Raw genomic sequence first — 16,903 nt, 5'->3', positions numbered from 1 at the left:
TGAATTTTAATTTTGATGGTCCAGGATCAACATCAGTGAATTGGAATCTTGATGGTCCAGGATCAACATCAGTGAATTTTAATCTTGATGGTCCAGGATCAACATCATTGAATTTTAATCTTGATGGTCCAGGATCAACATCACTGAATTTTAATTTTGATGGTCCAGGATCAACATCACTGAATTTTAATCTTGATGGTCCAGGATCAACATCACTGATCTTTAATCTTGATGATCCAGGATCAACATCAGTGAATCTGAATCTTGATGGTCCAGGATCAACATCCCTGAATTTTAATCTTGATGGTCCAGGATCAACATCCCTGAATTTTAATCTTGATGGTCCAGGATCAACATCACTGAATTTCAATCTTGATGGTCCATGATCAACATCAGTGAACTTTAATCTTGATGGTCCAGGATCAACATCCCTGAATCTTAATCTTGATGGTCCAGGATCAACATCACTGAATTTTTATCTTGATGGTCCAGGATCAACATTACTGAATTTTAATCTTGATGGTCCAGGATCAACATCACTGAATTTTAATCTTGATGGTCCAGGATCAACATCATTGATATTTAATTTTGATGGTCCAGGATCAACATCACTGAATTTTAATCTTGATGGTCCAGGATCAACATCACTGATCTTTAATCTTGATGATCCAGGATCAACATCAGTGAATCTGAATCTTGATGGTCCAGGATCAACATTACTGAATTTTAATCTTGATGGTCCAGGATCAACATCCCTGAATTTTAATCTTGATGGTCCAGGATCAACATCACTGAATTTTAATCTTGATGGTCCAGGATCAACATCAGTGAATTTTAATCTTGATGGTCCAGGATCAACATCACTGAATTTCAATCTTGATGGTCCATGATCAACATCAGTGAACTTTAATCTTGATGGTCCAGGATCAACATCAGTGAATCTTAATCTTGATGGTCCAGGATCAACATCACTGAATTTTTATCTTGATGGTCCAGGATCAACATTACTGAATTTTAATCTTGATGGTCCAGGATCAACAACAGTGAATTTTAATCTTGATGGTCCAGGATCAACATCACTGAATTTTAATTTTGATGGTCCAGGATCAACATTACTGAATTTTAATCTTGATGGTCCAGGATCAACATTACTGAATTTTAATCTTGATGGTCCAGGATCAACATCACTGAATTTTTATCTTGATGGTCCAGGATCAACATCAGTGAACCTTTATCTTGATGGTCCAGGATCAACATCACTGAATTTTAATCTTGATGGTCCAGGATCAACATCACTGAATTTCAATCTTGATGGTCCATGATCAACATCAGTGAACTTTAATCTTGATGGTCCAGGATCAACATCAGTGAATCCTAATCTTGATGGTCCAGGATCAACATCACTGAATTTTTATCTTGATGGTCCAGGATCAACATTACTGAATTTTAATCTTGATGGTCCAGGATCAACAACAGTGAATTTTAATCTTGATGGTCCAGGATCAAGATCACTGAATTTTAATTTTGATGGTCCAGGATCAACATTACTGAATTTTAATCTTGATGGTCCAGGATCAACATTACTGAATTTTAATCTTGATGGTCCAGGATCAACATCACTGAATTTTTATCTTGATGGTCCAGGATCAACATCAGTGAACCTTTATCTTGATGGTCCAGGATCAACATCACTGAATTTTAATCTTGATGGTCCATGATCAACATCATTGAATTTTAATTTTGATGGTCCAGGATCAACATCAGTGAATCTGAATCTTGATGGTCCAGGATCAACATCCCTGAATTTTAATCTTGATGGTCCAGGATCAACATCCCTGAATTTTAATCTTGATGGTCCAGGATCAACATCACTGAATTTCAATCTTGATGGTCCATGATCAACATCATTGAATTTTAATTTTGATGGTCCAGGATCAACATCAGTGAATTTTAATCTTGATGGTCCAGGATCAACATCACTGAATTTGAATCTTGATGGTCCAGGATCAACATCAGTGAATCTGAATCTTGATGGTCCATGATCAACATCACTGAAATTTAATCTTGTTGGTCCAGGATCAACATCACTGAATTTTTATCTTGATGGTCCAGGATCAACATCAGTGAATTTTAATTTTGATGGTCCAGGATCAACATCAGTGAATTGGAATCTTGATGGTCCAGGATCAACATCAGTGAATCTGAATCTTGATGGTCCAGGATCAACATCACTGAATTTTTATCTTGATGGTCCAGGATCATCATTACTAAATTTTAATCTTGATGGTCCAGGATCAACATCACTGAAATTTAATCTTGTTGGTCCAGGATCAACATTACTGAATTTTAATCTTGATGGTCCAGGATCAACATCATTGAATTTTAATCTTGATGGTCCAGGATCAACATCACTGAATTTTAATTTTGATGGTCCAGGATCAACATCACTGAATTTTAATCTTGATGGTCCAGGATCAACATCACTGATCTTTAATCTTGATGATCCAGGATCAACATCAGTGAATCTGAATCTTGATGGTCCAGGATCAACATCCCTGAATTTTAATCTTGATGGTCCAGGATCAACATCCCTGAATTTTAATCTTGATGGTCCAGGATCAACATCACTGAATTTCAATCTTGATGGTCCATGATCAACATCAGTGAACTTTAATCTTGATGGTCCAGGATCAACATCCCTGAATCTTAATCTTGATGGTCCAGGATCAACATCACTGAATTTTTATCTTGATGGTCCAGGATCAACATTACTGAATTTTAATCTTGATGGTCCAGGATCAACATCACTGAATTTTAATCTTGATGGTCCAGGATCAACATCATTGATATTTAATTTTGATGGTCCAGGATCAACATCACTGAATTTTAATCTTGATGGTCCAGGATCAACATCACTGATCTTTAATCTTGATGATCCAGGATCAACATCAGTGAATCTGAATCTTGATGGTCCAGGATCAACATCCCTGAATTTTAATCTTGATGGTCCAGGATCAACATCCCTGAATTTTAATCTTGATGGTCCAGGATCAACATCACTGAATTTTAATCTTGATGGTCCAGGATCAACATCCCTGAATTTTAATCTTGATGGTCCAGGATCAACATCACTGAATTTCAATCTTGATGGTCCATGATCAACATCAGTGAACTTTAATCTTGATGGTCCAGGATCAACATCAGTGAATCTTAATCTTGATGGTCCAGGATCAACATCACTGAATTTTTATCTTGATGGTCCAGGATCAACATTACTGAATTTTAATCTTGATGGTCCAGGATCAACAACAGTGAATTTTAATCTTGATGGTCCAGGATCAACATCACTGAATTTTAATTTTGATGGTCCAGGATCAACATTACTGAATTTTAATCTTGATGGTCCAGGATCAACATCAGTGAATTTGAATCTTGATGGTCCAGGATCAACATCAGTGAATCTAAATCTTGATGGTCCAGGATCAACATCAGTGAATCTGAATCTTGATGGTCCAGGATCAACATCACTGAATTTTTATCTTGATGGTCCAGGATCAACATTACTGAATTTTAATCTTGATGGTCCAGGATCAACAACAGTGAATTTTAATCTTGATGGTCCAGGATCAACATCACTGAATTTTAATTTTGATGGTCCAGGATCAACATTACTGAATTTGAATCTTGATGGTCCAGGATCAACATCAGTGAATTGGAATCTTGATGGTCCAGGATCAACATCAGTGAATCTGAATCTTGATAGTCCAGGATCAACATCACTGAATTTTTATCTTGATGGTCCAGGATCATCATTACTAAATTTTAATCTTGATGGTCCAGGATCAACATCACTGAAATTTAATCTTGTTGGTCCAGGATCAACATCACTGAATTTTTATCTTGATGGTCCAGGATCAACATCAGTGCATTTTAATTTTGATGGTCCAGGATCAACATCAGTGAATTGGAATCTTGATGGTCCAGGATCAACATCAGTGAATCTGAATCTTGATGGTCCAGGATCAACATCACTGAATTTTTATCTTGATGGTCCAGGATCATCATTACTAAATTTTAATCTTGATGGTCCAGGATCAACATCACTGAAATTTAATCTTGTTGGTCCAGGATCAACATCACTGAATTTTAATCTTGATGGTCCAGGATCAACATCATTGAATTTTAATCTTGATGGTCCAGGATCAACATCACTGAATTTTAATTTTGATGGTCCAGGATCAACATCACTGAATTTTAATCTTGATGGTCCAGGATCAACATCACTGATCTTTAATCTTGATGATCCAGGATCAACATCAGTGAATCTGAATCTTGATGGTCCAGGATCAACATCCCTGAATTTTAATCTTGATGGTCCAGGATCAACATCCCTGAATTTTAATCTTGATGGTCCAGGATCAACATCACTGAATTTCATTCTTGATGGTCCATGATCAACATCAGTGAACTTTAATCTTGATAGTCCAGGATCAACATCAGTGAATCTTAATCTTGATGGTCCAGGATCAACATCACTGAATTTTTATCTTGATGGTCCAGGATCAACATTACTGAATTTTAATCTTGATGGTCCAGGATCAACAACAGTGAATTTTAATCTTGATGGTCCAGGATCAACATCACTGAATTTTAATTTTGATGGTCCAGGATCAACATTACTGAATTTTTATCTTGATGGTCCAGGATCAACATTACTGAATTTTAATCTTGATGGTCCAGGATCAACATCACTGAATTTTTATCTTGATGGTCCAGGATCAACATCAGTGAACCTTTATCTTGATGGTCCAGGATCAACATCACTGAATTTTAATCTTGATGGTCCAGGATCAACATCACTGAATTTCAATCTTGATGGTCCATGATCAACATCAGTGAACTTTAATCTTGATGGTCCAGGATCAACATCAGTGAATCTTAATCTTGATGGTCCAGGATCAACATCACTGAATTTTTATCTTGATGGTCCAGGATCAACATTACTGAATTTTAATCTTGATGGTCCAGGATCAACAACAGTGAATTTTAATCTTGATGGTCCAGGATCAACATCACTGAATTTTAATTTTGATGGTCCAGGATCAACATTACTGAATTTTAATCTTGATGGTCCAGGATCAACATTACTGAATTTTAATCTTGATGGTCCAGGATCAACATCACTGAATTTTTATCTTGATGGTCCAGGATCAACATCAGTGAACCTTTATCTTGATGGTCCAGGATCAACATCACTGAATTTTAATCTTGATGGTCCAGGATCAACATCACTGAATTTCAATCTTGATGGTCCATGATCAACATCAGTGAACTTTAATCTTGATGGTCCAGGATCAACATCAGTGAATCTTAATCTTGATGGTCCAGGATTAACATCACTGAATTTTTATCTTGATGGTCCAGGATCAACATTACTGAATTTTAATCTTGATGGTCCAGGATCAACAACAGTGAATTTTAATCTTGATGGTCCAGGATCAAGATCACTGAATTTTAATTTTGATGGTCCAGGATCAACATTACTGAATTTTAATCTTGATGGTCCAGGATCAACATTACTGAATTTTAATCTTGATGGTCCAGGATCAACATCACTGAATTTTTATCTTGATGGTCCAGGATCAACATCAGTGAACCTTTATCTTGATGGTCCAGGATCAACATCACTGAATTTTAATCTTGATGGTCCAGGATCAACATCACTTATCTTTAATCTTGATGATCCAGGATCAACATCAGTGAATCTGAATCTTGATGGTCCAGGATCAACATCCCTGAATTTTAATCTTGATGGTCCAGGATCAACATCCCTGAATTTTAATCTTGATGGTCCAGGATCAACATTACTGAATTTTAATCTTGATGGTCCAGGATCAACATCACTGAATTTTTATCTTGATGGTCCAGGATCAACATCAGTGAACCTTTATCTTGATGGTCCAGGATCAACATCACTGAATTTTAATCTTGATGGTCCAGGATCAACATCACTGAATTTCAATCTTGATGGTCCATGATCAACATCAGTGAACTTTAATCTTGATGGTCCAGGATCAACATCAGTGAATCTTAATCTTGATGGTCCAGGATCAACATCCCTGAATTTTAATCTTGATGGTCCAGGATCAACATCCCTGAATTTTTATCTTGATGGTCCAGGATCAACATTACTGAATTTTAATCTTGATGGTCCAGGATCAACAACAGTGAATTTTAATCTTGATGGTCCAGGATCAACATCACTGAATTTTAATTTTGATGGTCCAGGATCAACATTACTGAATTTTAATCTTGATGGTCCAGGATCAACATTACTGAATTTTAATCTTGATGGTCCAGGATCAACATCACTGAATTTTTATCTTGATGGTCCAGGATCAACATCAGTGAACCTTTATCTTGATGGTCCAGGATCAACATCACTGAATTTTAATCTTGATGGTCCAGGATCAACATCACTTATCTTTAATCTTGATGATCCAGGATCAACATCAGTGAATCTGAATCTTGATGGTCCAGGATCAACATCCCTGAATTTTAATCTTGATGGTCCAGGATCAACATCCCTGAATTTTAATCTTGATGGTCCAGGATCAACATCACTGAATTTCAATCTTGATGGTCCATGATCAACATCATTGAATTTTAATTTTGATGGTCCAGGATCAACATCACTGAATTTTAATCTTGATGGTCCAGGATCAACATCAGTGAATTTTAATTTTGATGGTCCAGGATCAACATCAGTGAATTGGAATCTTGATGGTCCAGGATCAACATCAGTGAATCTGAATCTTGATGGTCCAGGATCAACATCACTGATCTTTAATCTTGATGATCCAGGATCAACATCAGTGAATCTGAATCTTGATAGTCCAGGATCAACATCCCTGAATTTTAATCTTGATGGTCCAGGATCAACATCACTGAATTTTAATCTTGATGGTCCAGGATCAACATCCCTGAATTTTAGTCTTGATGGTCCAGGATCAACATCACTGAATTTCAATCTTGATGGTCCATGATCAACATCAGTGAACTTTAATCTTGATGGTCCAGGATCAACATCAGTGAATCTTAATCTTGATGGTCCAGGATCAACATCACTGAATTTTTATCTTGATGGTCCAGGATCAACATTACTGAATTTTAATCTTGATGGTCCAGGATCAACAACAGTGAATTTTAATCTTGATGGTCCAGGATAAACATCACTGAATTTTAATTTTGATGGTCCAGGATCAACATCAGTGAATCTGAATCTTGATGGTCCAGGATCAACATCCCTGAATTTTAGTCTTGATGGTCCAGGATCAACATCACTGAATTTCAATCTTGATGGTCCATGATCAACATCAGTGAACTTTAATCTTGATGGTCCAGGATCAACATCAGTGAATCTTAATCTTGATGGTCCAGGATCAACATCACTGAATTTTTATCTTGATGGTCCAGGATCAACATTACTGAATTTTAATCTTGATGGTCCAGGATCAACATCAGTGAATTTGAATCTTGATGGTCCAGGATCAACATCAGTGAATCTAAATCTTGATGGTCCAGGATCAACATCAGTGAATCTGAATCTTGATGGTCCAGGATCAACATTACTGAATTTTAATCTTGATGGTCCAGGATCAACTTTACTGAATTTTAATCTTGATGGTCCAGGATCAACATCACTGAATTTTTATCTTGATGGTCCAGGATCAACATCAGTGAACCTTTATCTTGATGGTCCAGGATCAACATCACTGAATTTTAATCTTGATGGTCCAGGATCAACATCACTTATCTTTAATCTTGATGATCCAGGATCAACATCAGTGAATCTGAATCTTGATGGTCCAGGATCAACATCCCTGAATTTTAATCTTGATGGTCCAGGATCAACATCCCTGAATTTTAATCTTGATGGTCCAGGATCAACATCACTGAATTTCAATCTTGATGGTCCATGATCAACATCATTGAATTTTAATTTTGATGGTCCAGGATCAACATCACTGAATTTTAATCTTGATGGTCCAGGATCAACATCAGTGAATTTTAATTTTGATGGTCCAGGATCAACATCAGTGAATTGGAATCTTGATGGTCCAGGATCAACATCAGTGAATCTGAATCTTGATGGTCCAGGATCAACATCACTGATCTTTAATCTTGATGATCCAGGATCAACATCAGTGAATCTGAATCTTGATGGTCCAGGATCAACATCCCTGAATTTTAATCTTGATGGTCCAGGATCAACATCCCTGAATTTTAATCTTGATGGTCCAGGATCAACATCACTGAATTTTAATCTTGATGGTCCAGGATCAACATCCCTGAATTTTAGTCTTGATGGTCCAGGATCAACATCACTGAATTTCAATCTTGATGGTCCATGATCAACATCGGTGAATCTTAATCTTGATGGTCCAGGATCAACATCACTGAATTTTTATCTTGATGGTCCAGGATCAACATTACTGAATTTTAATCTTGATGGTCCAGGATCAACAACAGTGAATTTTAATCTTGATGGTCCAGGATAAACATCACTGAATTTTAATTTTGATGGTCCAGGATCAACATCAGTGAATCTGAATCTTGATGGTCCAGGATCAACATCCCTGAATTTTAGTCTTGATGGTCCAGGATCAACATCACTGAATTTCAATCTTGATGGTCCATGATCAACATCAGTGAACTTTAATCTTGATGGTCCAGGATCAACATCAGTGAATCTTAATCTTGATGGTCCAGGATCAACATCACTGAATTTTTATCTTGATGGTCCAGGATCAACATTACTGAATTTTAATCTTGATGGTCCAGGATCAACATCAGTGAATTTGAATCTTGATGGTCCAGGATCAACATCAGTGAATCTAAATCTTGATGGTCCAGGATCAACATCAGTGAATCTGAATCTTGATGGTCCAGGATCAACATCACTGAATTTTTATCTTGATGGTCCAGGATCAACATTACTGAATTTTAATCTTGATGGTCCAGGATCAACAACAGTGAATTTTAATCTTGATGGTCCAGGATCAACATCACTGAATTTTAATTTTGATGGTCCAGGATCAACATTACTGAATTTGAATCTTGATGGTCCAGGATCAACATCAGTGAATTGGAATCTTGATGGTCCAGGATCAACATCACTGAATTTTTATCTTGATGGTCCAGGATCATCATTACTAAATTTTAATCTTGATGGTCCAGGATCAACATCACTGAAATTTAATCTTGTTGGTCCAGGATCAACATCACTGAATTTTTATCTTGATGGTCCAGGATCAACATCAGTGAATTTTAATTTTGATGGTCCAGGATCAACATCAGTGAATTGGAATCTTGATGGTCCAGGATCAACATCAGTGAATCTGAATCTTGATGGTCCAGGATCAACATCACTGAATTTTTATCTTGATGGTCCAGGATCATCATTACTAAATTTTAATCTTGATGGTCCAGGATCAACATCACTGAAATGTAATCTTGTTGGTCCAGGATCAACATCACTGAATTTTAATCTTGATGGTCCAGGATCAACATCATTGAATTTTAATCTTGATGGTCCAGGATCAACATCACTGAATTTTAATTTTGATGGTCCAGGATCAACATCACTGAATTTTAATCTTGATGGTCCAGGATCAACATCACTGATCTTTAATCTTGATGATCCAGGATCAACATCAGTGAATCTGAATCTTGATGGTCCAGGATCAACATCCCTGAATTTTAATCTTGATGGTCCAGGATCAACATCCCTGAATTTTAATCTTGATGGTCCAGGATCAACATCACTGAATTTCAATCTTGATGGTCCATGATCAACATCAGTGAACTTTAATCTTGATGGTCCAGGATCAACATCAGTGAATCTTAATCTTGATGGTCCAGGATCAACATCACTGAATTTTTATCTTGATGGTCCAGGATCAACATTACTGAATTTTAATCTTGATGGTCCAGGATCAACAACAGTGAATTTTAATCTTGATGGTCCAGGATCAACATCACTGAATTTTAATTTTGATGGTCCAGGATCAACATTACTGAATTTTAATCTTGATGGTCCAGGATCAACATTACTGAATTTTAATCTTGATGGTCCAGGATCAACATCACTGAATTTTTATCTTGATGGTCCAGGATCAACATCACTTATCTTTAATCTTGATGATCCAGGATCAACATCAGTGAATCTGAATCTTGATGGTCCAGGATCAACATCCCTGAATTTTAATCTTGATGGTCCAGGATCAACATCCCTGAATTTTAATCTTGATGGTCCAGGATCAACATCACTGAATTTCAATCTTGATGGTCCATGATCAACATCATTGAATTTTAATTTTGATGGTCCAGGATCAACATCAGTGAATTTTAATCTTGATGGTCCAGGATCAACATCAGTGAATTTGAATCTTGATGGTCCAGGATCAACATCAGTGAATCTGAATCTTGATGGTCCAGGATCAACATCACTGAATTTTTATATTGATGGTCCAGGATCAACTTCAGTGAATTTTAATCTTGATGGTCCAGGATTAACATCACTGAATTTTAATTTTGATGGTCCAGGATCAACATCAGTGAATTGGAATCTTGATGGTCCAGGATCAACATCAGTGAATCTGAATCTTGATGGTCCAGGATCAACATCACTGAATTTTTATCTTGATGGTCCAGGATCATCATTACTAAATTTTAATCTTGATGGTCCAGGATCAACATCACTGAAATTTAATCTTGTTGGTCCAGGATCAACATCACTGAATTTTTATCTTGATGGTCCAGGATCAACATCAGTGAATTTTAATTTTGATGGTCCAGGATCAACATCAGTGAATTGGAATCTTGATGGTCCAGGATCAACATCAGTGAATCTGAATCTTGATGGTCCAGGATCAACATCACTGAATTTTTTATCTTGATGGTCCAGGATCAACATTACTGAATTTTAATCTTGATGGTCCAGGATCAACATTAGTGAATTTTAATCTTGATGGTCCAGGATTAACATCACTGAATTTTAATTTTGATGGTCCAGGATCAACATCAGTGAATTTGAATCTTGATGGTCCAGGATCAACATCAGTGAATCTGAATCTTGATGGTCCAGGATCAACATCACTGAATTTTTATCTTGATGGTCCAGGATCAACATCACTGAAATTTAATCTTGTTGGTCCAGGATCAACATCACTGAATTTTTATCTTGATGGTCCAGGATCAACATCAGTGAATTTTAATCTTGATGGTCCAGGATCAACATCACTGAATTTTAATTTTGATGGTCCAGGATCAACATTAGTGAACATTTATATCCCAGCCGGCACACGACCGACCTTCAACGTTGAAATATGGTTGAAATAAGGTCAGATGTGTTTTGAACGTTGAAATAATGTTGATAGAACGTTTAATGTTGAACGGTTGAAAAACAGCCTGCATATGACAAGGCTTCAACGTTGAAATGTGGTTGAAAATACGTCAGTTGTTGCTTTAATGTTGAAACAATGTTGAATGATAAATGGTTGAAAAAAGTTACAGAAATCCTTGTACAAATCAACGTTGACATTTTTTTATCATGGTCTGTATGTTGAATTAACGTCATGGCTTCACCCAATATTCAACATGTTTGGTTACCATGGTATCGGAGGACTCGGCGCACGCGGCCACGCGCAGCGCTTCACTTCACTTAATTACGAACACCTGACCTGCAGTGCAGCAGAATTCAGAGGTAAGCGTGTTTTTAGATGCTTTAAAGTTTTATTTACCCCCCGATTTTGTTTTACACACATCTTAAATGTGACTTGGTGTAGTGTTTCGAATTTTGAAGCATTTAAAACCTTCCAGTTTGTTTTTAGTCTTGTTTGCGCTCCGGTGACGCAGCTAACCTCGAGGTAATGTCACATGTTTAACGTTAGTCTAAATGAGCGTTTTTATGGCAAATTCAAAGCGATAAACTCCAAACGCAGTTTAAAGTTACTGAGCAACGTTATAAAACAATATCCATTTTATACGCTGTATTATTAGTGTTATTATTACAAAGTGAACTGCTGTCGTTTCACTGTTGTTGTTGTTTTTGCTTTTAGACATGTAACTTACTCCAGAGACTCACTAACTTGCACAGCATTGAATGGAAAAGGCTTTGTCCATGTAAGTTTACTTTACCTTTAACTAAGCTATCTGTTAAATCTTCTTAGTGCTTTGGTTAACCAAAAGCATGGTGATATTCTCTTTCTAATATGTTTGTTTATTGATTGTTAGGCTATGTTGTTATATTATATTGTTATATTGATATTATTATTGTGAAATCATGTTGTGATGTTATACTATGTGACAGTATTGGGGAACAAATATGTATTTAGTGAGAAATTAATGCTTAAATTACACTTTGTATAGTAGCAGATAAAAGGTGTAATGGGTTTTAACTTTCTGAGTTTTCTGGAAGGTCCAGTTGAGGGGCATCAAGAATACGCAGATAGCCTACCTGGACAGACTGCAGTTCTGCTACTCCATGCCAAGGCTTTTGTATGGATGTCTTGACTACTACTGTGTTCTCTAAAGGTATTACTGGAGCAAAACAACAGCACCTGTTACAGTGAAATTTGTATAAAAAAAATAGTGATACATGTGTAGCAGGTCCAGTACATGTGATGTCATTGAGAAGTTGTTTTTATTAAATGTCATTAAAACAAATAAATAAACATGCTATTTAAATAAATCTAAATATTAAAAACTTGAGGATTAAGATGACAAATGAAATGCATCATCTGTCTTGCGAAAAGGGTCTACTTAAGAATTCTGGTGTTTTCCAACTGAAAGGGATAGTTCACCCAAGAATGAAAATTTACTCACATTTTACTCCCCAAATGGTTTAAAACACTAAAAAAAAAAAACTAAAAACCTGTAAACATTGACCTCCATAGTAGAAAAAAATACTATATAAGTCAATGGTTAAATAGATTTGCAGCTTTCTTCAAAATATCTTCTTTTGTGTTCAACGTGGTCAGTAAATGACGACAGAATACAAATTTTGAACTATCCCTTTAATTCTCTGTCCTACATGCAGACTTTTGCAGAAGTGCTACTCCTTCTAGAGTTTTTCTCAACCATGTCTAAAAAGCTTTAAACAGCTTTTACAGTACATGTAATGGTTTACAACAACTTGTAATTATTAGATGTGTTGAATGTTTCATGATTCTTTACTGCAGCCTTGGTTAAAAAAAAAAAGCAATTTTTTCGAGAATCTGAAATTTGAATTCTGGAAATGCTGGCACCAGTAGTGGCGAAGGGCTTCCTGACGACATCACACCTAATTCTTCACTTCTCTTAGTTAGGAATATTCAGATGGATGAGTCAAAATTATTGAGTGTGGCGATATTATAGGACAAATTTGGATTCAATAAAAAATAAATATTTGAATTTCACTTTGTATAATAGCTGATACCAACTTAGTTGTAACCTCATATTTCATTTATTGCAGGTTTTCTGGAAGCTCCATTTGAGGGCATCAAGGACATACTGATGGCCTAAACCAGTGTCAGCCTAGACAGACAGACATCTATTGCAGTTCTGCTACACAAGACCAAACTCTCTGCTTTTGTATGGATGTCTGACTAGTACGGTGTTCTCTAAAGGTATAACTGGAGCAAAACAACAGCATCCGTTACAGTGAAATTTGTGTTCATAAAAGATAGTGATATGTGTAACAGGTCCAGTACATTTGTCATAAAGGTTATATCACAGTAAGTACTGTAAAAATAACTTGTTTGCCTTTGCCACAACAGGTCATGGTGTGTGCTTACTGCTCGTAGTAAACACACATGCTGATCTGATGCGGGAGAGATATACGCAAACACATTTGTATTTACTGTTTTGTTTTGCCTCACTAAAGTGTTGTTGGAGCTTGGTATGTTCACAGTGGAAATCACTGAAGTCACATGGAACGTTTTGACAATGTGTTTTGTGCCTTATTATGACAATGACCATCTTGGGACCATTGCTGTCTGTAGAGGATGAGGAGCATTTAATCAAAAATATTTTAGTTTGTGTTCTGAAGATTAACAGGTCTCTGGGATGACACAAGTAATTAATAACAGAACCTATATGAACACTTAATGTGACATGTAATAGTGAAATAGTGGTCCTACATTCACAAATGTGAGCCATTATTATAAGACCCATGTGAACATGCAATTTTTATGATACTAATAATAATAATGGAATAACAAATTGCTTTTACTGTTGTGTTTGTGAGAGAGAATCAAACCATATATTCTACACATTTTCTTGATGATTTACTGAAATATTTGTCTATGTTCCACTGTCACAGGTGCTCAGTTTTGCTGCAGTAATGCTAAACACAATAGATGTACTTTATACAAAAAAAAAACAAAAAACTACTAAATATTTAGCATGCAGACCTGCAAAGTGAAGGAGTAATGTCAGGATTAGATTATAGCATGAGTTTTCACTATTGTGAAAGTAAAGCCATTCATTCACAATGAATTGGAATAGCAAACCTCATTATTGATTTTGTAGGAAACTCACCTGGTGTTTGAGAAATAAATATGTATTTAAGTGCTAGACTGATATAGATGCTTTAGTGTTTTACACTTGATTCTTTGTCCTCAGTGCCATCTTTTACCTCAAGTGTTTCTCTCAACCTATAAAACCTCAAACAGATGTAATGTATTTCACTTGTGATTCTTAGTTGTGAGTGATGTTTTTTATTTTATTTTTTTACTGCAGCCACTTTAAAAATGGGTATTTTGTAAACTTTGTAAACAGAATTGAAGCGTAGTTTAGTTACTTAGTTTAATTTAGTTAGTATCTGTCTTTCTGAAGACAGTAACACTTTACAATAAGGTTGTATTAGTAAGTGTTAATGTATTTACTAACATGAACAAAGAGCAATGAAGCATCTTTCATATAAAGAAAGTACAGTTCATGTCAGCTCAGTGCATTATGTTAACAAGCACACATTTTGATTTTAATAGCATCGGGACATATTTCAATTAATTAAATGATTAATAAATGCTGTACAAGTATTTGTTCTCTGTTCATGTTAGTAAACATTAACTTTAATTCATGAAACCTAATTAAAAAGTGACTATTTAATTGTATGCCTTTTTTCTGTATTTGAGTGTACAGCATGTATAGTAACCTGCATGGTTTTAATGAACTATGTATGCTGTAAATGTTGCTGTATATTTAGAATAATTGAAATAATGAGGTGTGTATTAAATAAATTGATACACAGACTAAGTTGTGTATTTGTGTCGTGTATTTTTTATTAGTGTTTGCTATATTTATGGACTTTGCGTTGTATGTAGTTTCTATTTAACTTACGTTGAAATGTATGACGGTGAAACAACGTCACGGTATCAACGTTGATCCAATTTGCAAAATCGAAAGGTAATTCAACCTTCATTCAACGTCTACAAAACGACCACAATTCACCCATGAAGAAAGTAAGAGTGAAACAACGTTGTGATTTCAACGGTGAATCACCGGTGGTGGTCCGACGGTGAAACAACGTCACTATATAAACGTTGATCCAATTTGCAAAATCGAAAGGTAATTCAACGTTGATCCAACCATAGACCTGACGTTGATTCAACGTTGAATCACCGTTGAAATGCCGGCTGGGATTGATGGTCCAGGATCAACATCACTGAATTTTAATCTTGATGGTCCAGGATCAACATCACTGATCTTTAATCTTGATAATCCAGGATCAACATCAGTGAATCTGAATCTTGATGGTCCAGGATCAACATCACTTATCTTTAATCTTGATGATCCAGGATCAACATCAGTGAATCTGAATCTTGATGGTCCAGGATCAACATCCCTGAATTTTAATCTTGATGGTCCAGGATCAACATCCCTGAATTTTAATCTTGATGGTCCAGGATCAACATCACTGAATTTCAATCTTGATGGTCCATGATCAACATCATTGAATTTTAATTTTGATGGTCCAGGATCAACATCAGTGAACTTTAATCTTGATGGTCCAGGATCAACATCAGTGAATTTTAATCTTGATGGTCCAGGATCAACATCACTGAATTTCAATCTTGATGGTCCATGATCAACATTAGTGAACTTTAATCTTGATAGTCCAGGATCAACATCACTGAATCTTAATCTTGATGGTCCAGGATCAACATCACTGAATTTTTATCTTGATGGTCCAGGATCAACATTACTGAATCTAAATCTTGATGGTCCAGGATCAACATCACTGAAATTTAATCTTGTTGGTCCAGGATCAACATCACTGAATTTTAATCTTGATGGTCCAGGATCAACATCATTGAATTTTAATCTTGATGGTCCAGGATCAACATCACTGAATTTTAATTTTGATGGTCCAGGATCAACATCACTGAATTTTAATCTTGATGGTCCAGGATCAACATCACTGATCTTTAATCTTGATGATCCAGGATCAACATCAGTGAATCTGAAGCTTGATGGTCCAGGATCAACATCCCTGAATTTTAATCTTGATGGTCCAGGATCAACATCCCTGAATTTTAATCTTGATGGTCCAGGATCAACATCACTGAATTTCAATCTTGATGGTCCAAGATCAACATCAGTGAACTTTAATCTTGATGGTCCAGGATCAACATCACTGAATCTTAATCTTGATGGTCCAGGATCAACATCACTGAATTTTTATCTTGATGGTCCAGGATCAACATTACTGAATTTTAATCTTGATGGTCCAGGATCAACAACAGTGAATTTTAATCTTGATGGTCCAGGATCAACATCACTGAATTTTAATTTTGATGGTCCAGGATCAACATTACTGAATTTTAATCTTGATGGTCCAGGATCAACATCAGTGAAT

At 36.0% G+C, this 16,903-nt stretch overlaps 1 protein-coding gene and 1 long non-coding RNA gene across 7 annotated transcripts in view; one reads left to right on the top strand and one right to left on the bottom strand.

The window, feature by feature from the left end:
• LOC141378611 (uncharacterized) overlaps window positions 1-16,903 on the bottom strand; it is a 167,170-nt gene that overhangs the window by 96,998 nt on the left and 53,269 nt on the right. The gene's annotated exons all lie outside the window — the stretch shown is intronic.
• Window positions 11,705-15,296, top strand: LOC141378612 (uncharacterized). Its single transcript, XR_012393489.1, has 4 exons — window positions 11,705-11,767; window positions 12,123-12,186; window positions 12,482-12,597; window positions 13,517-15,296. It is a non-coding gene; the product is annotated as an uncharacterized lncRNA (long non-coding RNA).

Source organism: Danio rerio, chromosome 17 (assembly GCF_049306965.1).
Source record: "Danio rerio strain Tuebingen ecotype United States chromosome 17, GRCz12tu, whole genome shotgun sequence".
In the NCBI taxonomy this organism is placed as follows: domain Eukaryota; kingdom Metazoa; phylum Chordata; class Actinopteri; order Cypriniformes; family Danionidae; genus Danio; species Danio rerio.
The sequence above is the reverse complement of the archived record's forward strand: the minus strand, read 5'-3'. Positions and strand labels throughout refer to the sequence as shown.